This window comes from Arachis hypogaea, chromosome 9, assembly GCF_003086295.3.
Source record: "Arachis hypogaea cultivar Tifrunner chromosome 9, arahy.Tifrunner.gnm2.J5K5, whole genome shotgun sequence".
Classification (NCBI taxonomy): Eukaryota; Viridiplantae; Streptophyta; class Magnoliopsida; order Fabales; family Fabaceae; genus Arachis; species Arachis hypogaea.
Window position 1 is genome coordinate 13,151,254 of NC_092044.1, and position 27,447 is coordinate 13,178,700.

The 27,447-nt window shown below is 31.8% G+C and overlaps 1 long non-coding RNA gene across 1 annotated transcript; it reads right to left on the bottom strand.

The window, feature by feature from the left end:
- Positions 1-23,842: 23,842 nt before the first annotated feature.
- LOC112710440 (uncharacterized) lies at positions 23,843-24,938 on the bottom strand. The gene is made up of 2 exons (XR_003156844.3): positions 24,506-24,938; positions 23,843-24,106 (listed from the first exon to the last, which is right to left on the bottom strand). It is a non-coding gene; the product is annotated as an uncharacterized lncRNA (long non-coding RNA).
- Between the last annotated feature and the right edge of the window lie 2,509 nt (positions 24,939-27,447).

Sequence of the window (27,447 nt, forward strand, 5' to 3'; positions counted from 1 at the left end):
TTTTTATCCAAACACAACATTTAATCTTTCTACATTTTATTATAATATCAAATATTATTTATTTATGATTAACAAATTAATTTTTTGTTGTAACACTAAATATTTATGCAAAAGACAAAAATTTAGGTTTAAATTTTTTCTCGCTCATTATATGTATATATATTAAAGATACAAGTTGAAGGAACAGAATTAGTTTATCATCTGAATATAATCCTACCTAATATAAATTTGGATTGTTAGTTTTTGTTCTAACTGAATTTGAGCAAATTGATGCGGATTATGTTGCCAACCCTAAAAAAAATGCACACCAATTAAGTTATTGATTGGCAGGACGATGTTTATTTTGAAGAAAAAAGAAGCATGCGGCATAAGAGCCAAAATAAAGGTTATGATGAGATGGAATTTAACACAAAATCACTTGTCCTCTCAGCATTGTTGGTTTGAAATTATATTATGAATATGGGGCACAATAATAATATATGGCTATATATGCAACTAATTAAATGACAACTTTTTCTTCATTGGATGTGTATTAATTTTAATGGGGAATAATATGAGTTGAGTTTTTGGGGTAGGTCCCCTTATTGGTCCGATCCAAAGAGAATCTTTCTTAACCCTCCCAATTACTTTCTTTTGCTGTAACCCCATCCATCATCAACATACACTTTTTCCCTAAGATTACTTTAAGATTCTTAGTTATATTATTCTAATTGAGACCTATCGAGTGTGAGCTTTGACTTATTGCCAAAGTTTCCTTAATTATTTCAATTTTATATGCGTATACACGTCTTATCATCATAAAGATGCATGTGTCAGTATATATATATATATATATATATATGGTACAGATTTAAAGATTTGTCTACACCATACTTTCTAAAGCCACACTTTAAACCGTAACTCTTCACAAAGAAAAGCGTCACCTAATGGAAAAAAGTAAATTAGAAGATTTAAGAGAAGAAATAATCAAGTTATCAAAATTAATAGATCAAAAATTAATGATTTTAACTAATGTTAACTGTAATGACACCGAATTCTTAAAATCAATACAAAATGATTTTTCTCAAAATCTTTATTTTACTATAAGTTTTATTGAAGGACTTCAAAAACCTGAAAGAACTTATTTTTCACACGGAATTTCTAAGAAATGTTACCATGGAAATGATTCCCCACATCTTTATCATACTTTTAACCCACAATTAAATTCTATAGTAGATATGCTTGAAGAAATATTAGTATCCATAAAATTTCAAAGAAATAAAGAAAAAGAGAATCCTAAAGAAGAAAAAATTCAAAATATAATCAACATAACAGATCTAAAAGTAAAACTACCACTAAAATTATGAATATTGAAGAAAAATTAGAAGAAGTTACAATGCTTTTTAAACAATTAAAAATGGCTCAAGAAAATAATATTATGGAACAAGGATTTCAAATAGAAGAAGAATTAGTAAATTCTGAAAATATAGAAAATGAAGAACACATCCTAGATTATTCAAGTGACGAAGAACCAGCAATTCCAATACAAGTAAGAAATGAAGCTGGAACATCTAAAGATAACCAATCTCAATATAAATGGGAAACAGGTTTTGATAATTATGCTTTTAAAAAAGGGTTTATAAATAAAGATTCAAAATATACAAAAATACCATCAAAGTACGTTCCTAAAATCCAGGAAATGGAAGGAGAAAGAATGCTCGATTTAGACTGTAAAAAGAATGAAAAAGAAATTTTCAAAAATTGGTTGAATTCCTTTTTATTAGAAGCTTTTACTAATCCAAAACTTAGTGAATTGTCTGGAAGAGATATTTGGAATTACATAGGATTTCATACTAAAGGGACTATAAGAGATTATATGACATCAATAGAAAACCAAATAATAGAAGATTTAGCAACAAAAATAACAGCTTATGACAAGATATTATATATAATGATGATTCTATATAAAGAATTTTTTGGGAAAAATATTATAGATCATAAACAAGAAGTCTATAATAAAGAATATCAAGAAGCAAAAAACCATTTAGCTAATATCCAGATATATGATCTATGTAATGTGGAATCTTATATATGTGAATATAGAATACATTATTACAAATTAAAAGAAGAAGATAAAAATCATTATCTTAGTATGTATATAACAAAACTTCCATATCCTGCTAATGAATTTATAATGGGAAGATTTATAAGAGAAATAAATAGAGGGACAATTGAAAATAATTTTGGTGGAGCAACCGCTGCAATAAGAGAGGAAATAAAAGAACGTTGTATGCAAGAAGCAACTCAAAAAAGATTTGCAAATATAATTAGAATCTGCTGTCAGGATAATGAAGAGATACCCCAAAAATATGGGCTTAATAAAAATTTTCTGAGAAAGAGAAAATATCAATTTAGAAAAAGAAAATACTATCCAAATTGGAGAAAAAAGAGGTATTTTAGAACAAGAAATAACAATAAAAACAAAAGGCAAAAAAGTGACTATTGCCCAAATAAAAAAGAAAACTGTAAGTGTTGGTATTGCCAAGAAGAAGGACATTATGCAAATGAATGTCCGAAAAAGAAAGATAAAAAAGATCTTACCAAACAAATAGAAATTGCTAAGTCTTGTTTTATGGAACCTTTAGAGGAATCTGATGATAACTTAGACTATATTTTTGAATATGTCTCAGAAACAGACTCAGAGACTGAGTAATAATGCCACATTTATTACTATAAAAATAGCAGAAAAATTTATAAATGCTTTTATAGATTCTGGAGCAACACAATGCTTTGCTAGTTCAAATATAAAACTTGATTGGAAAAAATTAAAGAAACCATTAAGAGTTAGAATAGCTAACAAATCAATACATAAAATTGACCAAAAAACAGAGATGACTGAAATTTTTATTCAAAATTATAGGTTCATTGTTCCATCTATATATATGTTAGATTCTGGAATGGATTTTATCATAGGAAATAACTTTTTAAAACTATATCATCCATTCATTCAAGAATTAACATACATAGTTTTAAAAGCTCCACATGATTCTTCAATAAATCAAAAATCAAAACGTATAAAAATACCAACTACTACTATAGATAAGATCTTAAAATTTAAAATATTTTCTATATTAGAAACATGTTATTTAAATTTATACTTTCAAATAAATATTCCAAAAAATAATCTTGAAATAAAGATAGAGGAACTTTTGGATGAAATTTGTGCTGAAAATCCTTTAGATATTAAAAATACAAATAACGAATTAGTAAGCATTAAATTAAAAGATCCTACAAAGGAGATAAATGTTCCAAATAAAATTCCTTATTCCGCAAGAGATAGAGAAGAGTTCTCTTTAGAATGTAGAGATCTTTTGGAAAAAGGAATTATAAGATTAAGTAAAAGTCCTCATGCGGCTCCAGCCTTTTATGTTGAAAACAATAATGAAATTAAAAGGGGAAAACGAAGAATGGTTATTAACTATAAGAAGATGAATGAAGCAACTATTGGTGATGCTCATAAACTTCCAAGAAAAGATTCTATTTTAGAAAAAAAGGAGCGACTTGGTTTTCATCTCTTGATGCAAAATCAGGATATTGGCAACTTCGTTTAGACGAAGAAACAAAGAAATTAACTACTTTTACTTGCCCAACAAAAGAATCAACAAGTGTGTTACTCTATGAATGGAATGTATTACCATTCGGATTAAAACAAGCTCCAGGTATTTATCAAAGATTTATGGAAGGAAATCTAAAAGAATTAAATGAATTTGTTTTAGTGTACATTGATGATATACTAATTTTTACAAAACAGGATAAAGAAGATCATCTTCAAAAATTATTAATAGTTTTAGAAAGATGTAAAGAAAAAGGACTAGTTCTTAGCAAAAAGAAAGCAAGAATAGCAAAACAAGAAATAGAGTTTCTTGGATTAATTCTATCCACTCAAGGAAAGCTAAAACTTCAGCCAAATTCCTAGAAAAGGTAAATTTATTTCCCAATAAAATAGAAGATAGAAAACAATTACAAAGATTTTTAGGATGTATAAATTATATTTCTGATCAAGGATTTTTAAAGAATATAACAGAATACACTAAAAGCCTATTTCCAAAAATAAGTACTAAAAAAGAATGGAAATGGGATGAAAAAGATAGTATGCAAATTCAAAGGATTAAAGAATTATGTGAAAAACTTTCAGAACTTTATATTCCAGAAGAAAATGACTACTTAATAGTAGAAACAGATGCTTCAGACATAACCTGGTCAGGATGTCTAAAAGCTAAGAAAGCTATAAAAAGTTTGGAACAAGAAAAAGAATCACTAGATTCTAAATATTCCCCAAAGGAATTACTTTGCTGGTATATTTCAGGGACTTTTACTTCAACAGAACAGAGATATACCACTCATGAAAAGGAAACTCTAGCAGCAATTAAATCTCTTAAGAAATGGAAAATTGATTTACTACCCAGAGAATTTACATTAAGGACAGATTCAAGTTATCTAACAGGTTTCGTACGATATAATTTAAAAGTTGATTATAATCATGGACGATTGGTAAGATGGCAATTATTCTTGTTACAATATCCAATAAAAATTGAATATATTAAGGGTGACAAAAATGTTATTGCAGATACATTAACAAGAGAATGGAGTTCGTCTACAACGCATTAGATCAAGAAATTCAGAAATACGAACAAGAACTCGAAAAATGCAAGCATTGTCAGCAAATAAGGACACAAATCCAATCCCTCAAGAAGGCCATCGAAGCAATAAAATCAACACAACAACCAAAACCATCAGAGTTCAGCCAGCTAAGCGTGGTGGACAAATCAGGTGAAGAAAAAATTCCAGAAAATAAAACAATTGCTGAAATTATCAAAAAATCCACCCAAGATAAAAAATATTATGTAATTTATAATGGCCCCATGAAAGGAGTATATGATGCCTGGGAAAAAGCAGCACCATTTACACATCAATCAAAGATAATTCATAAAGGAGGGTTTTTAACACTGGAAGAAGCAAAGGAATCTTTCAGGGAATATGAAGCTCTTCATCCAGAGCAAACCCTAAAAAGAGCAGATATAGCTCCAATTCAAACCCAGAGAACAGGAATAATAAGAAACATTCCTACAAGGGCTGAAATCAAGGAAAAGAAAAGGGTCTGTAGATCAAATCTCAGAGAAACCCTTAACATAGTCCTAAATTGGACTGAAGAAAAAAGGGCAATCTTGGGATATTATCCTATTGCCAAAGAACAGTTAACAAAGCTGGTTATATTTCCAGAAGCTTCCCCATCTGACACCTATCAGTTTTTCCAGTATGGATTAATTGATACAATTTTAATTTTTAATTATTTGAAAATTATTAGTGAGTTTCCTGCAGGATTCGTTGATGCAGTAAAGAGATTTAAAAATATGATTGACAACGTAAATCCAAGGGATATATCCCTAAAATTTACGAATAGTCAACCTATTTTTAATGAAGAAGAAGAATGCTTGGTTCCAGCACATCAAGTAATCTTCATGTCCGTCTTCCCAGGAAATTTTCAACCAATTGATCAAGTTCAAGATTTAACAATCTACAGTCATGAAGGAAGACTAGCCAGCACACTAGCAAGGGTCTTCGAAAGAACTCAAAAGATAACAAGGGAATCTCACACAAGAATCAATTATAAAAGCAGAAATACTTTGCTTGTGTCCAGTAAAAGGAATGAAATTGAAGAAAGAGAGATGAGACTCTTAGTGGAATTTGAATCAGCATTCTACAACTTATCTGGACTCTTAGAAAAGCTCCCCGAAGGGATAAAAAGGAATCTCTGCTATTTGATAAAAGACAGAGAAGACCACAAGTGCCAGCTATGTGTCTCAGAGTTATCTGAAGAAAGCAATAATGAAACGGAATCAACCCACATGATAAAGGAAGGAGACAACACATCTGAAGGCCACATAATGAAGGAAGAGGACAGCACATCTGAAGCATCTCTCAACATTATTACATAGTGACGTAAGCGCTTAGGTCATAGAGCACCAACAATGTAGCTGGTGCAAGATAATAAACAATGACGTAAGCAATGACGTCATAAGAAGGGTAAGGATGGGAATTGTCCATCAGACCCAACCATTATAAATAGGTTACTTAGGCAATTGTAGAAATCATCAAACAATAGAAAGCAGAAGGCTAAGAGTACTCATATGCTAGGAGAGCAAGGAGGAAGCGGCCGAGGCGATTCTATAGTTTGAAGAAGAATTCCCTTAGGAAAAACCAATTCTAAACTCCCCTCTGGGGTTAGTATCTACAGTCTCCCCTCTGGAGATAAAAACATCTTATGTAAAATATTCTAAATAAAGGAAGTTTTTCTCCAGAAAGGTACGCCTTTATCTTAATCTCATAATTATGAATTATTTAGAAAATTTAGAATTAACGGAAGAATCTGATTATTATAGATTATCTGCTTTATTAGATAATGAAAAACAGGCTGTTCTAAAAACAGAATTAAATCTCAAATCAAATGAAAATTTTAATAAACAAAATCTTTTAAAAGAAGTTTTTAATAGAAAAAATATAATATATTATGGGAAAATTCAACTTGAAGCCCCTATAAAGATAAAATCTGCTAATGGAGAACTTGAAATAGCTTTGATAAATGATGAAGAATTGAGTAAACAGATTGAGAAAATTAAGGATCAACAAAAAAGATCTAAAATTGGATGGATTCATATTAGTACTATACAAGTCTTAATCAAATCCACATACATGAAAGGAATTAATTCACCGATAAGCTTAGCAATCTGTGACAAAAGAATTACTGATGACCCAATAGATCAAATAATTGGAATTGTTCATGGAAACTTGGCAAACGTAAATGTTAAATTCAATGCCCATCTTGGATATGCTATACCTTTATCAACTGAAAATCTTGGAAGATCTATAAGTTTGGCTTATAAATTTCACCGAAAGAATCTAATTGAACAAAATGATGAACCATTTTCAATTACATATGCAATAAATTATGCTTTAACAAATAGCCATCATAGTATAATATTTAAAAACAGAGAGAATTTATGTCGATGAATTATTTCAGAAAATTGTAAAAACAGAAATACCAAAATATAAAGCTATTGAAAACCCAGTTCTTTTACTAAAAAAATCATCAGGAAAATTAGTTTCATCGAATTTTCAAATAAGAATCCAAAATTAATAGCCCTTTAAGTTTATCTAAGTTAAAGATTAAAGAAGAAAATTCTGAAATAAAAGAATTAACAAAAAAGGTTGAAAAATTAAATGAAACCCTAAACACTAAGTTATGACAATAAATAAAGAGAAAATATATGTAACCTATCAAGATAAGAAACAAGAGCTCTTTGAAAGAGAAAATCGGTTGAATTATTTACAGTTTTCTGAAATAAATCACAGAGCATTTGAAGCTCTAAAAATAATCTATGACAAATTGAAAGGAGAAGTTGAAGAGTTAGAAAAATTAATAGAATCTCTAGAAAATAGTGATGAATCGATGATAGAATTTGCAGAAATTCTAAGATAAATAATGAAGTATATAAAGATTGAAAGAGCAGAAAATAAAATAAAAAAAAGGGCGAAAAAATTAAAAAGTAAAATAAAGGAGTATAAAAGGGAATTAAATAATCTTCAGTTCGAAAGTAATGACCTTATAATAAAAAGGATAGAAATAAGAACAAATATAAACAAGTTGGAGCTAAACTTAAAAAATTTATAAATGCCTAAAACACCATATTATGACTTAAAAGAATTAAAACTGTTGAAAGAAAAAATGGAGAATGAAGTTAAAAAATTAAAAAGATATTTAGAAACAACAGAACGTGTAGAAATAAAAGAAGTTTTGGAGGATTTGAAAAATTATATTAAAGAAAAAGACAAACAGATAAAAGATTTTATATACAATAATCAAAGCAAAAAAGAATATTATAAACTAAAACAAGATTGAAAAACTATAAATGAAATCAGAATTAGTAATAGTAGAAATGTTCAATACTTTTGATTATAAAGTACCACCAACCAAATCTATACAAATCATAAATTTATTCGAAGCAAAATATGAAAAGTTAATAATTTTGAAAAAGAAATTACATTTAAAAAATTGGTATCAGAGCCAAGTTAACGATTAAGGGTAACACTTTTTCTTTAAACAACACTTTTAATGACACGCGTTTTCAGCCACAAAAAGACAAAAATCTGTATATATCCATCTGTACACTAGATGGACCTATAGGTTAATATTAATACATGTATAGTTATTTTGATCTTTATAAATTTTGATAGGTTAAAGAAAAATGTTGATTAAATAAATATTTTTGTAACGAACTCTTAGTTAATTAAGTCTTTAATTTTTTTTAAATAACAGAAACACAAAAAATTTATAAAACTAATAATAAAAATGTTAGTTGCTTAAAATTTTTCAACTTGTAACATTTTATTTCAATTGTCACCGCAAACAATAATATTATCCTTTACTTTATGTATAAATTAAAATACGAATAGTTTATTCATACAAATAATTTCAGTATAAAACAAATAAAAAAAAAATTTGTGTAAAAGACGTGTTATGGATACAATTATTATTTATCAGTATTCTCTTGTTAACTTAAATTTTTTAAAAAAATGATTTTATGATAAACTAAAAATTCATGAATATTTATATATTTTACATATTTCACTCATTCAAGAGCATTTTTTGTTTGCGTGAATAATTTTTTATAAATTTTTTATTTTTTTTATACTAATTTTTTTCGGAATCAAGGATTGAACTTTAGAATTTTTTATTATAGAAACTCTAATAATTATAAAACCGCCCATCCAAAAACTTAAACAAATAATTATATTTCTTACTACCTAGGGTATAGTTTTTTTTTCTTTTGTATCTGTACGTACAGATGATACATCACCAAAAACAAATAATTAAAAAGAGTTTTATCATGTTGCTTAAGGTTTCGGATATTCTAATTTGTGGAGCACAATTTAATCTGGAGCCTATTTTAAGCTAAATTTTATCTTGAATAAGCTAAGGACAAATTGAAATGCTTACTACATTATAGTTGAAGTATGATTGGAAATAATAATAATAATAATAATAGGTCTTACTCAAGAAGCTTATTAACACTTCTATATGTTGTCCTTGTCTAGCAACAGAAAATATTATTGGAGAGAATAACAATAATAATGATTGACATCTTTATTAATTATCAAATTAAAGCTTATTAGTACAGTAAAGACGAAAGATAATGCTATTGTCTCTTATCTCCTCAATTTTTACCCATTATTCAAAAAGTAATAATCACTAATAATATCATCATTTTCATATACAGAATGAATTATTTAAGTTAATCATAGTTTCACATATGTCAGACATCATTGGACTCTCTTCTAAACATATAGATTTGTTGTGCATCCTTCGTTCAATAGGAACGGATAGTCATTTTGGAGCCATTAATCGGTTTGAAATATAATTATTCGTATATTTTTTATTAATTTAAACTTTAAAAAAAATATATTTTCATAATATAGTATTAAAATTTTTATGATAAAAAAATTTAGAATTTAATTCTTGTTATTTCAAAAGAAAAAATATTAAAAATGTTATTTATACACTAAAATCAACTATTAATATATTTATGTTTAAATATATATGTAATTAATTTATTTTTAATGTGTATTTATAATTTTGTATTCTAACATATATTTTATACTAGTGGCTGATTTTAATGACTAATTTTAATATATATACACAGCATAGTCGAAAAAATATATATAGCATAAGACAAATTAAAAGACAAAAAGAGTCTATATAACAAATTCAAGTAAACCAAAAAGAAAATTTAAAAGAACATATTAAAAATATAATTATCTTTTTTTATTAGCTTAAATTTTTAAGAGAAATAATTTTATGATATAAGTATCATCAATTTTTACATAAATAGTTTAATTTGTGGTAATATATGCATACGAAAGTGATATGATATATAGTAACCTACATGTGCAAAACTTTAATCAAACATCCATGTATAGTGTATAAAAACAAGTATATATGATTTTGTATTAGAAGAAACATTTTAATTTGTTGTGTATTGAATTTACTGCATTTACCTAATAAACATAAACATGTTTTTTTTTTCTTTCGTGAGTATATATATTGTCAATACGATGTTTAAAAAATATATATACATTCATATATACTTTAATTTCTCCATGGCAATAGAATCTTGAATTTGTTTTACATGGCGAAAAAATTTGGTAGTAATCTGAAAATAATGATGTCTTTTTTTATTTTTGAAACTGAAGAAGACCAAGAAGCATCCATTATTCATATATATGTAGTAATAAATTATTAATTTGTTACACATGAAACGTGAGAGTTGAGACTCGTGTATGATGATAACACCTCATGATTGTTATAGGGCTTGTATATATTAGTTAGATGCTTTTCTACAACACACACACTTTGGTGGACTTGTTATTATATTCTCATCCAACCTCCTACATTTCATTATGAAATATTTTTCTTCAGACTAAAGGCAACATAGAAGCTAAGAGAGAGAACAACCATTGTTGTAGGCTTGTAGCCAATAATATTCCAGAAAATTATATAAGGAACAATTAGTCCTAGAGTTTGAATTTTGTTATTCACATAAAAATTAATTTGATATAAGTATTTTTATATAACAAAAAATATTGGAGATATATATAAAATTTTATCAACATTTAAAAAGTGGTGCTAAGATTGAAATAATATTTTTTAATTTAAAAAATAAAAATAAAAAATATTATCAAAATATATATAAATAGAAAAACATGAATTTAATTGGTTAGTGCTAATAAAATATATAATTAATTAATACCACTTTTGTTGGCGTTCTATATTGTGATGCTAATCCTTTCTTAGTTAGTGCTAATTAATAAGATGTGTTTGAAAATTGGTTTGCATGTGTGTTTATTATTTGTGTTTCTGTTGATAAAGTTGAGGAGGCACGAGAGCAATGATTGTGCAAATAAGCACACCATGCACCCAGTTGGCCCCACACAAGTACAGCCACGTCGATGTGGACATACACCACAATTTTCACTATTATTATTCCTGCTGCACGTTAAAACATTTCTTAATTCATTTCTAGGCTTTCTAATTTCAATTAAACATACAGACACTATATATATAGAGAGAGAAAGACAGAGACAGATTAGTATCATTTTTAGTCAAATAAATTATTATTATTATTAGGGTTTATGATTAAAAGATAAATTAGTGCTGAGAGGATCAGAAATGGATTTCGGGAAAAATTTGAACATAGATCCCGTAAGATTAAATCATGTATGTGGAATGCAACAAATTAGCTCACTTGGTGATATATTTACATGTCATAACTAAATCCATAATTGAACTTTAATTCATGTGATTATTTTGTTAACTCCGTGATATTTCATATGAATTTTGATGATTAATATATTTAAATATAATTTAATAATTTTATTAATGTGTTATCTCATGTTTGCTTAAAATAAATGGTAGTGTATTAAAAAACAATTTCTTTAACACAAACAAATTAGGTATTTTTCAAGAATTTAATTTTATTGTCAGTATAAGTAATTTTATATGTGCATTTAATTACGTAATATCATATCAACCAAAATAATTATCTTTTATATTAATTATGTGAATGATCATCCAAAAAAATAAATATGATAGCATAAGTGTGTAAATTAAAACGTTTTACACTGTCAGTGCAATAAAATTAATTTTTTTTAATATAAAAAAGTATAAATATTAAAATATACAATTTCAAAAAGAATAAATGACCATTTGTACATATGAAAGATACAACAAATGTACCCATGAAAGAAGAAAACTCGCCTTATAATCACAGAAGATAATCTCCGTGTACAAGAAGTACCCTGACGCTGGTTACGCACTTGGTCTGTTAATATCCAAACCTACGTGGCAATAAAACCACTCCAAACCTATCTACGTGTAACCCAATGTATATCTCTACAAAAATTGAAATCCAAACATGCCTTTCTTCTTCCTTTCTTCTCAATTGTTTACCCTAACCTAGAAATTGAAATCATTTCATTTTCGTTTCTTCCTCAAATACGAACATTAACAAAGAAAAACCCTCTAACCCATGGCCATGTCTCTACGCAGATTTAACTCTGTTACGAGTAATGTAAGTTGCAGCAATGCTTCGAGTTCGAGGAAGAAAAAGGAAAAGAAGTTTGATGGGAGATGCTTCTATGGACTGGAGGTTGCGTTAATGGAATCGACATGATAACAAACCCAAATAGATGGTTCATCCGATGTCCTCTTTGGAAGGTAATGGCTTAGCGTTTTTCTTTTCTTTTTTTTTTTGTGAAGGTTCCTTAGTTTTTTGAATTTTCATTGACAGTTGGATGGGTGTGGGTATTTTGATTTTCCAAACATGAGATTGTAAATATTTTGTATGGGTGGATGAGATCGAAAAAAGTTGGGAAGGTCTTGTAAGATTGTTACCTAAAAGAAATACAGAGCATTCTTATGCAAGCTTTGAAGAGTTTATCATCTCTCTTGATCACATGAAATATACCAACAAAACAATCCCAAAAGTCTAATTCAGATTAAAACAACATTGAACCAATGCAATAAAACAAGTGATTTTCATCAATTAAACAACTATGATATTGGAGTTGAATTGTTGCTCCCGCTTGAAACAACATTACTGGACCCACTGGATGTTCCTCTTTCTCTGACCATTGTTCCTTTGCCTCTAACAGTTGATGTTGTACTAGGTGTAGACATAAACTGCATAAAACGTGTGGTAGTCCTAATACTAGCACCTTGCATTGTTTGAGGTGTAACCATTAGTATTGTTTTTGAGTTGGTTGTTGGAAGGTTTGTAGAGGGAAGTCTAGTAGATGGTGGAGTACTTGAAGAAAGTCTCTTAACATTTCTCCTATTAACAGGCTTTTTGGTTGTTGCAGGGTTCGGTAGGAAATTTGGTTGAGTTTTTTAGAGTTGATACAAGAAGTAATAGATGAGTGATTGCAGCATGTAACATAGTTAATGACAAATGAAATGAAATGAAATGGCACTTACAACTGCAGGTTATAGGGCTACTGAAGCACTTTTCTCACCAGTGCATGTTGTTGCTGCCTCAGCATCTGTAGCTTCTAAGATTTTCTCCTAATATATTTTAGCCAAAATATCAGGATATTCATCCCCCACATTTACCTGCTCCTGAGGTGCACCACTCCTACTAGCCATTGTTTCTTTTCTCTTCTTGTAACTTCACTTGTTATGACCCTTGGATACATCTCTAGGGCAAGTATTAACCCCTAACAACAAATGAAATTATCAACAATAAAAGCCATGATTATTTTTTTAATTTGAACTAATACAATAATATGCAAAACAATTAAATCAGAAATACTAAATAAATAATAACACGGATGATTAATACATGTCCAATTAATTCAAGAATAACACAAAAATTCATACATTGTGTACAAAAATTCACCAATCATTAATCACTAACAAGTTTCCCCAACTCAAAATAATTACTAACAGAATATATCAAGAATATATTAACTCACTAAAATCCTTAAATATATTAGGTACCTTTTGCATATTTGACATGAAGTCAAACCCATTTGCTCTGAAATCTCCAAGGTCTTCTTCCAGTATCTCTAAAAACCATTTTCAGCTGGCTTTGTTCTCGGATTCAACAATGGCATAGGCAATAGGATATATGCGGTTATTTGCGTCTTGACCTATGGTTGTAAGCAACTGACCCCCGAAGTACCTTCTGAGAAAGGTTCCATCTAATTCTATAAATGGTCTACATCCTCCAAGAAATTCCTTTTTACAAGCATCAAAACATACATAAATTTTGAGAAATAGAAGGTTTGAATCAGGTTGTGGATTAGTGTGTATCATCACTGTAGACCCCAGGTTAGTCTTTAGTATCTCATTTGTGTAATCATGGAGCCTAGCATATTGAGCAATCTCAGAACCCTTTATCCTCTCCTTTGCTTTGCCCATCACTCTGTAGATTTTTCTTTCATTAATTAGCACATCATACTCGTTTCTAAAGAATTGGTCAGCCTCCCTCACTGTCAGATTTGTTTGGACTCTTATTCTCTCCTCTAATTCATTTACAACTCATTTTTCGTTAGCTGACTTACAATGATTATCTCTGTTGTAGGTGTGTTCATTAACAAACGTCTTGACCTGATAACTCAAGGAAAAAGACCTCTTAGCACAATATATTTGCCATGGACATTCCTCATCATAGCAGATTGCTTTACTTCTCGCTGAATCACATCAAGGGAAGAATATACTCCTTCCAATGTTGATGTTAAACTTTTGAACTGCCTTTCTGAAATGCTGAGTGTTTCAAACTCCATCCCTAACTCCAACTGGACTTGGCTGATAGAAACATCAGCATTGTTTTGAGGAAAGACTGGAAGCTCATCAGCATCTTCATCACTTGTTATGCTTCTCAATTCTTTGGATTCATAACAATGATATCCAGCATTTTCATCCAAAAATTCTTCCTGCTTAACAGGCACATAGATGGATGGAGGCTTGTCAGGATTGGGATTGGATATGAAAGATTGTCTAGTTAGGAGAGGCTTCTTTGTTGATCTTCTCTTTAGGGCCGTCAAAATGGGCCAAACCCATCGGGCCAGCCCGTTTGTCCATTTAAATGGTTTGCCTTTAAAATTAAGCCCGTTCAAAACTCGGACTAAACGGGCTAAGCCTGATTAACCCAAAAAAATGGCGGGTTAAACGGGTGGCCCGTTTATTTATTTTTTTACTCTTTTTCAAAAAAAAAAGTTGCACTTTAATTAAGTCGACATTTCTTCCAACCCGACCCAAAAATCCCACTCATCAACTAAAAAATATTATATTTTAAGATTTTTGACCTAAAAGTGATATTTTTAGTCAAAATATTTTTTAAAAAATAAAATAAAAGGATAAATGAACTGGCCTGTTTAACCCATCAGGCTTACCATAAACGGTCCGGGCTGAAAAATTATGACTCGCGAATGAAGCGGGCTTAAACGGTCCAACCTATTTAACACACGGGCTTAACAAGTTGGGCCTAAATGGGTCGGGCTAGCCTGTTTGACAGCCCTGATTCTCTTGCTCGCCTTAGGCCTTTCCTCAACCTTCTCATCTGGGTTAGTTTGGTTGTTCTGAGGAGTACTGTTAGTATCTGAGTGTGGAATTGGGTTTGATTCAGAGTTTAATTGTGAAAGTGGGTTTCTATATGGCTGTGGAATACTTGTTCAGCTGCTTGGGCTTCATTCTCACTAGATACTGAGACAAAAATTGCACTTAGAAATATTGAACCAGCAGTATGTATTTGCTACTGCTCTTGCTCAATGGGATGTTGTGAAGGCTGTGATTAATTGGAAGCTAAGGTGGCTCATTTGGTTGCATAGGTGTTGTGGGAGGCTGAGAGATTTATTTTGCTAGAGATCATTGTTAGGCCACATTAACACCATCCTCCTTTTGGGTCTCAATCTCAATCTGGCTGCTTGCTTCATGGGCCTTTTCTCTATTTTGGGCCTCACTATCCATAAGTCTTCTTTGGAGTTGGATTCTTCTTAGCATAAGTCTTCAATCTCATCTTTTTTATAGTAATATTCTCTTCAACAATAACAGGATCATTTACAAGGTGCTCTGTGTATAAGTAAATTCTGTTACTATTCTTCACAGTAGCCTCATACAGCTTAACTATGTCCATATCAATCCCTAACAATTTCAGCCCATTATCAAGCTCTTTACCAGGTTCTAGCCAATAAAAATCAGTAATGAATGTATACCCAATATCTTTTAGCAAATCATTTATGAAAAATTCATTGAGAGTATCCACATTAACCCTCTCAATCTCTGTTATTTTTTCACCAACATACACAAGCTTCCCATATGGACCTCACTCAAATCTCCCCCTATGATTAATACACAGAGTAATATGGACAGTGGCTATTCTTGCAAGCAATACAGTATAATCTATAGTACTATCCTATGTAATTATAGACAACAACATAGAAACTGGGAATCTAACCCTAATCCAAAGATTCTGAAAAAAATTCTCAAGCCCATGGAAGATAATTAGAATATTCAACAAATTCTCAAAAACATTCTAAGATGAAAAAACTAGTAATGACATACCTCTATTCTCTGTGGAGCAATGATGGTAAGCTATGGATAGTGGACGACAAGATGCTTACAACAATGGCGAGCTGTGGGTAGTGAAGACGGCGAGATGATTTCAACGACAGCAGGTAGTGGACAGCGAGATGCAGACAATGGTGGCCTGCGGGTACTGAAGCAACGACTTGATTAAACTGAAAAAATGTCTCTACCGCAGCTTCTCCGATTTGGAATGGCAGTGGCGACAACAACGGAGCTCTGCTAGGGCACAGAGGGGGTGTAAGGTTCTTTTATGCTATTTCTTAACAAAAAAATTAGGTTACACGTAGATAGGTTTGGAGTGGTTTTGTTGCCACGTATGTTCAGATATTAACGGACCAAATGCGAACCAACGTCAGGGTACTTCTGGCACACGGAGGTCATCTTTCGTGGTTACAAGGTGAATTTTCTTCTTATATGGATACATTTGTCAGCATTTGTATCTTTCATAAGTACAAATGGTCATTTACTCAATTTCAAAAATGAAACTTGAATGGACCGACCACCTCATAAGGTATGAAATGAGCTTGTTCAACAAGTTAAATCATTTTAAAAAATGTTCTCTTTCATCTGTAACAAGTTTACTGTGAAGCTTTCATATATTGCAAAAGACGCTAACAATACAAGCAAAAACCACATCGTCCTTCATTTCTCTTTACAAAATTATAAGGACAACAATTGAAAAAGATTTTCAACGACTATTTGTAACTCCAAATTAAAAAAAACACCATAAAATCTCTCTTATATGTGAGGAGGATTTTAGAAGATCAAAATATAGAAACATATATCCTCAACGCCTCTTCTACACATCTTCGCCCTATAATTAAATTCTGCCAAAAACCAAGAGAACATAATTTGTAATTTAAATATTTATTATACATCTTTATGTAAATTATTTTTATGTAATATAAGTTGAAAGTGTTCTCTATCTCTTAAAAAGTACTTTAAGACTATATCTCAGAGTAAGATAGGATTTTAATTTGAAATCATCCTTAAGTTTGTAAAGTCTTCAACACTCCTACGCATACTGTGAATTCTTACCTCCAACAGTTCTCTTGTATCATTTGAGTTAATTTAATTTTTAGATAACATATTTAAACTATCTCAGAATTAGGATAGACTTTTGGATTAAGTTGTTAAGTACATTTACGAAATTTTTAATGTCCTAGTTAACACGGTTAGTCTTTTCACTCAATAGTTTTTGTTGCAACTTAGTCTAGTAACAGTTTCTAGTCTTGATGAAAAAGCTTAAAAAATAAGGTAGTGCTAGGTAGCCAAAAAATAATATATAATATAGGTATATTACAGAATAAATGCCAGTCTCATGACAAGCAAGCGAGTAGAGTACACTTGCTTATCAATAACATACTTATCACTCTACCTTCTTTTCCATGCCTGGAGTAATTAATTTCATTCCCAAAATTAATTTCAGTTTCCTCTCAATCAAATCCCTAAAAATCTCTCATCTACATTTATTTCAATTAAAATGCAATTTCTGTCCAGTGGATTAACATCCGAAAACACTACAAAATTAATCCGAGTGAAAGATCAAGACTTTTCTCCCCATTATATTCCATCCATAACCCCACAACCGAGAAAAACGAAAAGACGCAGAGAGGAAAACTCAAGCAGCTTCGTCATCGAAGCATCCCATAGCCTTGTCTCCGACTCCTATAGGTATGTTATTTAGTTTCATGTTTCAATTAATTAGCATATTGGAACTCCATTATCTGTTGTTGCATGTGGCTGGAGTCAATGTTAACGATGAAAATTTTGGTCTTTATCTCATGTTGATGGGTTTAGGAAAAGAGAAAAGGGAAAATCTTGAAAAAGATGACATTTTGGGGGTGGAGACGAAGAGAAGGCATAAAAAAAGGGGTTTTTTTCGTTTTCATAAGTAGCTATGATTTTTCTGGTGTGGTACGGTTCTCTTGATTTTTTATCTGTTCAACCGTGGTTTGAATTGCTATTTTATGTGTTTGGTGTTGTGCTTTCTTTCAACTAGTTAATAATGTGACAAATAAGAAGCAACCATTTCGTTCAAGTTGCCTCCATACTTCGAAAGTCTCCACTAGAAAGGTCGAGCATCGCATAGCCTTGTCTCCGACTCCTATAGATATGTTATATAGTTTTATGTTTCGATTAATTGGCATATTGGGGCTCTATTATCAGTTGTTACATGCGGTTGGAGTCGATATTAACGATGAAAATTTCGTGTTTATCTCACGTTGATGGGTTTAGAAAAAGGAAAAAACTTGCAAAGATGGCATTTCGGGTTGGAGATAAAGGAAAGGCATCAAAAAAGGGATTTTTTTTTCATTTTGATAAGCATCCATAATTTTTCTGGAGTGTTACGGTTCCACTAATATTTTATCTATTCAACAGTGGATTGATTTGCTATTTTACGTGCTTGGTGTTGTGCTTTCTTTCAAGTTCTTAACTATGTGATTAATGTAAAATAGTCATTTTGTTCAGGTTACCTCCATACTTTGAAGGTCTTCGCTAAAAAAGCTGCAATTGTGTCTTTAAATGATAAAGTCCAGGCGAAGGAGTAGAGCAAAAACGAAATCGCTTTCATTCTAGCTGCTTCAGGTACCTTTCATTTTTTTTCTCTTTGTTAATTCTACCATGAGATAGAAAAAAAATGAATAAAGTATTTTTTTCATGTCTGTCACTTAGATTTTGTATTTTTTATTACTTGACTGATTATGGTAGTTAACTATAGTGGGAGTACATTAAGAGTACTTAAGGTTAGTGGCAAATTTTTTATTTCAAATTTCTGTTTTTATTCATGTAAAGAAAAAAAAATTCTTCTAGATACGGATGCAATAGAGATGTTATGCCTTGATATTTTTTAGTGTGAATTGCTTTATCTTTATAAAAGGTCGAGTTAGAATTTTGCATGAATTTTTTTAGTGTGAATTGCTTTATCTTTATTGGTGTCTATTAAAAACTGAACATACAATACATATATGACTATTTAAATAATGGTATATAGTTAAACAAATTAATTCACTAAGTTTTGATTAGTTACTTTAGTGAAATGATTATAAGAATGATGGATACATAGAAAATAATCATGGTTTTTGTATTGAACTAACCTAATTAGTGTGGTTATCACAACAATCACGGTAGAAATAGAGAATGGGATATGCAGGAGGATCATAATTTCATATGCAATCTCTTGATATCATACTTTTGTTGAAAGTTATTTGCAAGCAAAGTTGTTAGTTCAGGTGGGTATCAAATTTAAAATTTTATAGAGATTAACCGTAAACTCTCAAAAAATTAGACATGTAAATGGTATTTTTAGGGGCCACTGTGATAGTATAATGATAGAGCAAGATATTTTTCAATCATATATGTTATACTAAGCAAAGTTGTTAGCGTATCTATGATATTGATAAACATGTTGGTATGTTAATGATTAACTTAGGTGTGTTATTTGAGTATATATAGCAGTTGTTTGTGAACAGGTGTTCAAAAAATAAGAAGTAGCCATGGCTTGTACCAGGAGCAAAAAAGAGACACATAAGAATAGCATTCCCGAAAGAGAACTACAAAAAAAAAATTGGTAAACCAAAAAAGGTACGTTGAATGGTTAGCGGTGAATTAACTATAAACTCGGGATATTGTGTTTTAATAGTAAATGTTAAAACTAACATTTTTCTTCATTGTCACTTTGTGCTGATTATGAATGTTTGTGTAGAAAACACTGGTATCTAGGTGCTCGCCATATTGTATTGCTTCAGTTAGGAAGCAATTAGGTTCAAACACGGGCAGAGAGAAAATAATGGAGGTGCAGAACATAAAATTTGGCTGGCTGTAATATGTGCCTAAATGGGCTGTCAACCAAGATATGATGGTGGCATTAGCATCATCATATAGTCAGGATGAAAAGTCTTTGATCGTTGGAACAAGAAAAATTCTCATATCGGTTCAATCAATTGTGCGGTGTTTTGGAGTACCGAACCATGGTAAGCAATTCCCAAATAAAATAGGAAGAAAAAGAAAAAAAATTATCCACAATAATCTTGTTGAGTATATGTTTTCGGTAAAATTAGCCATTAAAGATTTGGACTACATCGACTCATTTTGTGTTTGGCAGGGAATAGTTTCAAAATTTCGGAAACACCAGCAGAGCACCGACTTGTTAACAGCTTCACAGGAAAGACACAAGCAGATTTGAAAAGGGATGTTATCACATGCTCGATGTAGTCCGATGCCAATAGAATTAACTTCTGGAGACAGTTCATCAGGTTGATAGCAAAGTGTTTGTTCTTTCCCTCATCAAAGGCCACCGTTTCAGACATACATATGCGGGTTACCATTGATGTATCGAACCCAAGGAAGATATATTGGGCGAGGTACATTTATGATTTTCTAATTGAGGGAGTTCTAAGGTTTCAGGATGTAGGAAAGAAGACAGTGGATGAATGTATGTTCGTATTACTGGTGAGCCGTATATCCCTAACATTTGATTTGTTATTTGTTATTTTATAGTATACCTTGTTAATAGCAATTACTATAACTTTCAGATTATATATCTCCATGCTAACAGGAATGGAGATTTAGAAAGATATAATGGGAGAGAACCGTGGATCAGAGACTAGTCGCTTGCTAATCTGAAGAAGATGGATGAAGAGGAAAGCACATCTCACTCGGTGAGGCATATGATAGATATATAATCTTTTAATAGTGATAAGTGTGAAAGATATGTTAATCGGATCACTTCTTTTAAGCTCTAATGAAAATAAAACTTATACTTTGTCCACTGCAGGAGCTTCTAAATTTAATTGGAAAGATGTATGGGTTACCAAAAAAGCACAACCGTGTATCAAAGAGATGATGCATTATGAAAAAAAGAAAGTCTAATAGAAAGACTCGTAAAGAAGCTCCCACGGTAGATGAAAATGAGACCGACATACTGGCTGGTCATGCATCACCTGCTAAATTTGATGAACATCATTCCAAAAAAAAAAGGCAATTCAATGATTTTTTCAGTTTTGTTATAAATTTTTATTGCTCTAAACTGCATCTTTTTAATATTATTATAGTATAAATATTTTTTAGATCTTGCGTCTTTTTAATCGTATATAAAGTTTTAGCATGTATAGAGTAATTAATTATTTATCTAATTTTAGAAGTATGATATTGATGCTGTAACTTGTAGATCTATCTTTAAAAAACTGTTTGAGCTACTTATCTTGAGCATGGCAATAGACCTTACACATGTAAATACATCTTTTTGTGTTTTAGCATTCATTTCATAACATAATAACTTTGAAAACTATGTGTCCTCTCCCTTATGTGCATAGCAAAATGCCCTTTACTAAGCTGTTTTGGTTTTAATGTGCAACATGAATGACAATTTGATGAGCGTTATTCCAATTAAATAAAGATTTAAGTAATGTCAATACTAGTTACTTTAAATAGTATTTCAAATAGCTAATTTTTGTCTTATTGGTTTGGATGTTATGTATGCCTGACACCTGATGTTATCCGTGTGGCCTTATGGATGTTAACTGATTGGAATTACGGATGTTATTGTCCATTTTGTACTATACTCGGCACAAAGTAGCCTTGGGTAAAATTTCGAATTAAACTCATTTGTATATTTGGGTGTACTAGTTTTACTTGGTCGGATTATATTTGTGCTAGGTGACATTTTTATTATCATTTATAGTTATTCATCCTCCAATTTATTTAAACAGAAATTATAGCCAAGATTCACAAAAACGGATGCATTAGGGGAATAAAGTGTGTACGAATAAGACATGTATGGAAACGCCCACAGGAGAGGAGACATCGGCCGACACACCAATGGTAAATGCAACAGATGATAATGTTGATGAAGGGCCTTCCGAGGAAAGGCAAGTTACTGAATTTTTAATTATAGTATGAAATTTTAATGCTCTAACCTGCCTCATTTTAATACTATACTAGTATAATTTTTTTTATTTGGACATCTGCGTTGACATAATTAATCATTACATTTGTTTGTATATAAAATTTTATCATTTATAAAATAATTTTAATATATGTTACCTATGTATAATATTGTGCTTAGTTGAGAAGGATGACAACATTAGGGGTTGTAACTTGTAGATTTATCTTGAATAGGAGTTCGAATAGCTAATATTTATAATTTAAATTGGGATGTTATGCATTCCTCATACCCTATGTTATCTGTGTGGCATTATGATTGCTAAATGGTTGGCACTGCGGATGTTACTATTCATTCTTTACTTTATTCTGCACGAAGAAGCTTTGGGTAAACCTTCAAATTAATACCATTTACACATTTAAACGTACTAGATTTACTTGATCAGATCAGATTTGTATTAGGTGTCCTTTATTATTATCACTTATAGCTGCTCAACTTCTAATTTATTTAAACAGAAACTACAGTCAAGAGTCCCAAAACAAGTCCATTAGGGGGAATATTGTGAATATGAGAAAGACATGTGCTGAAATGCCCACAGGGGATGAGACAATGCCTGACACACCTGTTGGAAATGAAACAGATGATAATATTGATGACGGACCTTCAATGAAAAGGCAAGTTAGATGAATTTAACAATAATACGAAGTATTGATAATTATAGTAGGTACATGACTTTTTATCTCTGACTCTTTTTTGCTTTTGAGGTGGAATGTTTAATCAATAATAGATATTATCCATATAATCTTATGCTGGTTACACAACTTTCGTTATTTTAGTTCGCGCTCAATTAAGAGCACTTAATTGTTAAGAGCACTCAGTTAAGAGCAAGGTTCTGAAAAATGGACCGGTCATCGAACCGCTCTAGTCACTGGTTCATTGGTTCACTGGTCTAACCGGTCTAACCAGTGGTTCAGCCAGAAAAATAGTTTTAGAATAAAATAATAAATAAATTATAAATAAACACCCTAAAATATAATTATAGTCTAATATAAATCTTAAAAGATCAAAAGTACATTAGCAACTCTCAAACAGCAACACCAGTATATTATCAAATAGCAACACCAGTATATTATCAAACAGCAACACATTATAAAACACTAAAACAGCAACACCAGTACATTAGCAACATTGTTCAGCAAGACAGTGATGACACTAAAAACTAAAAGCAACAAAATTAGTACATTATACTACATATCAAAAGTTCAAAACAGATCATTCAGTAACCAAGCATTAGCAGTAGCAAGGAAGTGATGACACGAAATTAAGCAGAGCATTACCAAGGCAGTGATGAGTGATGACACTAAATTAAACACTAAAACAGCAAAATCAGTACATTATACAACATATCAAAGGTTCAAAATAGAGCATTCAGTAACCAAGGATTAGCATTAGCAAGGCAGTGATGACACTAAATTAAATAGACCATTAGCAAGGAAGTGATGACACTAAATTAAACACTAAAAACAACAAAATCAGTACATTATACAACATATCAAAAGTTCAAAATAGAGTATTCAGTAACCAAGCATTAGCATTAGCATTAGCATTAGCAAGGCCGTGATGCCACTAAATTAAATAAGCATTGTTTTCTCGCACCAAGTCAGATATGACCATTAGCATCTGAGCTACCAATTGTTTGAACTCATTTCTTGAACACGAGGTATTTTGAACAAGACCCAAGAACAAAGTAAATGTGCAACCCTCACAGATACTTCATGTAAGCAATCAACAGATTGTAATAGCAATTTTTAAGGGTATAATATGATTATTGTTGTTTCCAATAGAGTTCTGGTATGTGAAAAGAAAAGATATGATTTCTGCTAAATCAGAGATATCCATAGACTCAAGCCTGCAGGTTCCATTAATAAAAATTGAACAGATATTATTTGTTGGTAAAGCTCCTTCTATGGTTGGCTCATAACTCTCAAGTTCTGGAAACATTACTTCTTGCTTCAAGCTTTCAGGATGCCAGCAATCAACATCTTCAGAGATACCAGAAATAAAATAGTCATTAAAAAATAACACGAAAAACAGCAAAAACATGAAAAATAGCAACTTAGAAAACAAATAGCACAAGAAAAAAATAGTAATAATCAAGAACAATAAGAATAAATATAGCAGTGAACAAATATCACCAATCAAAACCATCAAGAACAAACAGCAACAATCAGCAACAACAATAAACACAACACTGAACAATTAAATAAAAAAATACATCTGAACAACAAAAATAGTTCCATAATTACTGTAAAATAAAATAATTTAAATTGCTCATAACAAAAAAACCTAAGAAAATCATTACTAAGAAAAAAACCTAAGAAAACTCAAAACAGATAAGCAAGAAACCTAAGAAAACTCAAAACAGATAAGTAAGAAATTACTTAAAAAAAACATGAACAACAGAGATTCAGCATTTCAGATGAGGGAGAGGGAGCTCAGATCAGGGCTGAGCACTGGCGTAAGCTCAGCCAAAACAGAGGCCGAAGCATGGTGATAATAGCAGGCTAGAGCAAAAACAAGGGCTTGAGGCAAGCTCGACAAGCGACGAAGAGGGAGCACCGCGGCGGAAGCACGGCGATACAGAGGCGGCAGAAGCTCAGAACAGACGCGGAAGCTCAAAACTGACGGAAAAGCGAGGCGAGAAGACGCGTTTCGATGACCATGGATGCAGTCCGAACAATGGCGGCGCAAATCGCGACGGCGGCGGTAGTGCGGTGGCGGTGACACAACTTGAAGAAGAAAGTGGCATTGGAGGCTAGGTTTTGTTGAAAGAAGGAAGCAGATGCGGTGAGTGAGAGAGACAGAGGGGGAGTCAGGGTCAGGGAGGCGTCTTTTATTTTTTATTTTTTTGTTGAAAAGTGAAAACCGGCCGGGTCCCGGTTCGGTCTGACCGGTCGATTTCCAGCCGGTTCAACGGTTTTTAAATTAGCGGTTTTTAGATACTAACTAAACCGTGATTGTTTCCGGGTCATGGTTACACTGGTCAGACCGGCTGGTCCGGTCTGATTTTCAGAACCTTGGTTAAGAGCACTTAATTGTTAATGAATGTGCAGGGAATCTAGAGAACTTGCAATGGTAGTGTATGTTGCGCCAGAGGACCCAGCTCAAGTTGACTTTCCAATCCCGTCATTCTCGCTTGGCATTTCTCAATGCACATACCAGACTCAACGCCGGGATCTCCAGTAACAAATAAACGAAATGCGACTCCGGATCCTGAAACACCAGAAAATATAAGAAAAACAAAAGATGTGGTGGACACACTAATGCCATCTGGGGGTGCTGCAAGGCCTAGATATGATGACATGAACAGGATATACAAGTGGGTGACAGATCATAGGGGTGCAAAGAATACCACGCTAGCGTGGATTCGCAATGGTGATGATGTTCAGCAGCAGCGAGCGGACCTTCAATCACTGGGATCGCATTGAAGAGTAAGCGATACGGTAAGAGCAAACAAAAAAACTGTAATCAATTGTTGAGTATGTGTTTTGCATTAAAGCGCTCTGAAATGCAATGCCTTTATTCTATTTAGGTGGTTGATTGCTGTTGTGCCATGTTCAATGCTTCGAGCAATGCAAGGTTTTGCACGAATTTTACTGTATTCTGCCGAGACTAATTGTTAGTGTAATCTGTCCTTACCCACTTAATATTAATTAATACCTATAATTGCCTCGGTGAAGGATACTCTAAATTATTTCGTTAGGTGTTTAACGAATGTAAAATGGGTTTGCAGGCCCTAATATTGAGTGATGATAATATTGAATGATGTGCCAGGATGAACACTGGTTTTGTCCCTACTCTTAGCAGCTTCATGGGTCGCGGGCAGCATTGGTTCGATGCGAGAAAGGCGAAGCAAGTTAAATATGTAAGTAATTCACGTACTTACTTATCCACACACAATATCTATTTTTCATTACAAGAATGTGAAAAAAATAACTATATGCTAGCATGCTTTATTCAACGATGAAGTGGTTTGTTCCAGTGTGTCGAGATGATCACTAGTGGCTATATATACTCCACCGACAGACTAATAACCTATGGGTGTTAGAATCCATACACAATGGCCCACACTCCGAGCGCCGAGAGAAAATAGATAACACACTCCGAGCGCCGAGAGAAAATAGATAAATATGTAGTAAGTGAGAATAGATTTGATGATGCATATTTTTTTGAAGTTAGGTGTTGCCTTCCATGTATTTTTTTATATTTTCCTCCCTAATTTTTGTATATTATCTCTGGAACTGCTTCTCTATTGGTGAGCTGGAAACACAAGGGATAATCCCCCTTAAATCAGCAGCGTTACACTCAAGCTCCTTTTGCTCCTTGTCTATAACACAATTTTGGTATTGACGAACAAATTACAACAAAGAGCTCTTACTGTTTAAGTACTTATCGAAAACTGAATGCATGCTCTCACTACGCTGTGTGCTCCTCATGCCAGTCCAGAATTCGTCTTTGAAAAATACTGGCACCCACATGTGTCGATTAGCAAACATATCTGCCAATGAATAGGAAAAACAAAAAATGCAAAAAAATAGCGTAAGTTAACCCATAAGTACAACATCCATATTGACTATAAAATAACATCTATAAATAAGCCACACAGAGGCAGCAATGAACCAAAAGATTATACTACTATTTAGCCACCTTGAATTGTGGAGGTCATACCCTTCAATAAAATCGTGTCAATCTCTCCCAAATGAGTCCTTAGAATTGGATTCAAACACAATCCTCTTCAAGCATGTGTTGAGCTGATCGAAATGACGGTAACCTACCAGCTTGTTTGGTATCTTGTTTAGGATATGCCATATGCACCATCTATGACGTGTGTGTAGTAATGTGGTCTTTAATGCAGAACGCATCTGCAAGGATTGATCTGTTATAACACATATGGGGGCCTTACTCATGCACTTCAACCAAGTACGAAAAAACCATTGAAATGTATGAGTATCCTCATTCCGCAATAATGCGCACCCAAGAAACGTAGACATCCCATGGTGGTTGACACCTACGAAGGACCCGAACGACATGTCGTACCTAAACAATAAAAATATAAAAACATGTAATGTAGGTGAAAACTTTAAATGCCTTAGCTGAAAAAAATCTAATTAAGTCGAGCAAAAAAAATAATAATTTGGTACCTATTAGTCTTATAAGTAGTGTCAAATGTCACGACATCACCAAAATATTCCCATGCAGCTCTACACCGAGCGTCGGCCCAAAACACATTTCTAATGCTATGGTTTTCGTCCACATCTATTTCAAAGAAAAAGTTCGGATTGAGCTCCTTCATCCGTGAGAAGTGTTTAAGTAACTCTTTTGG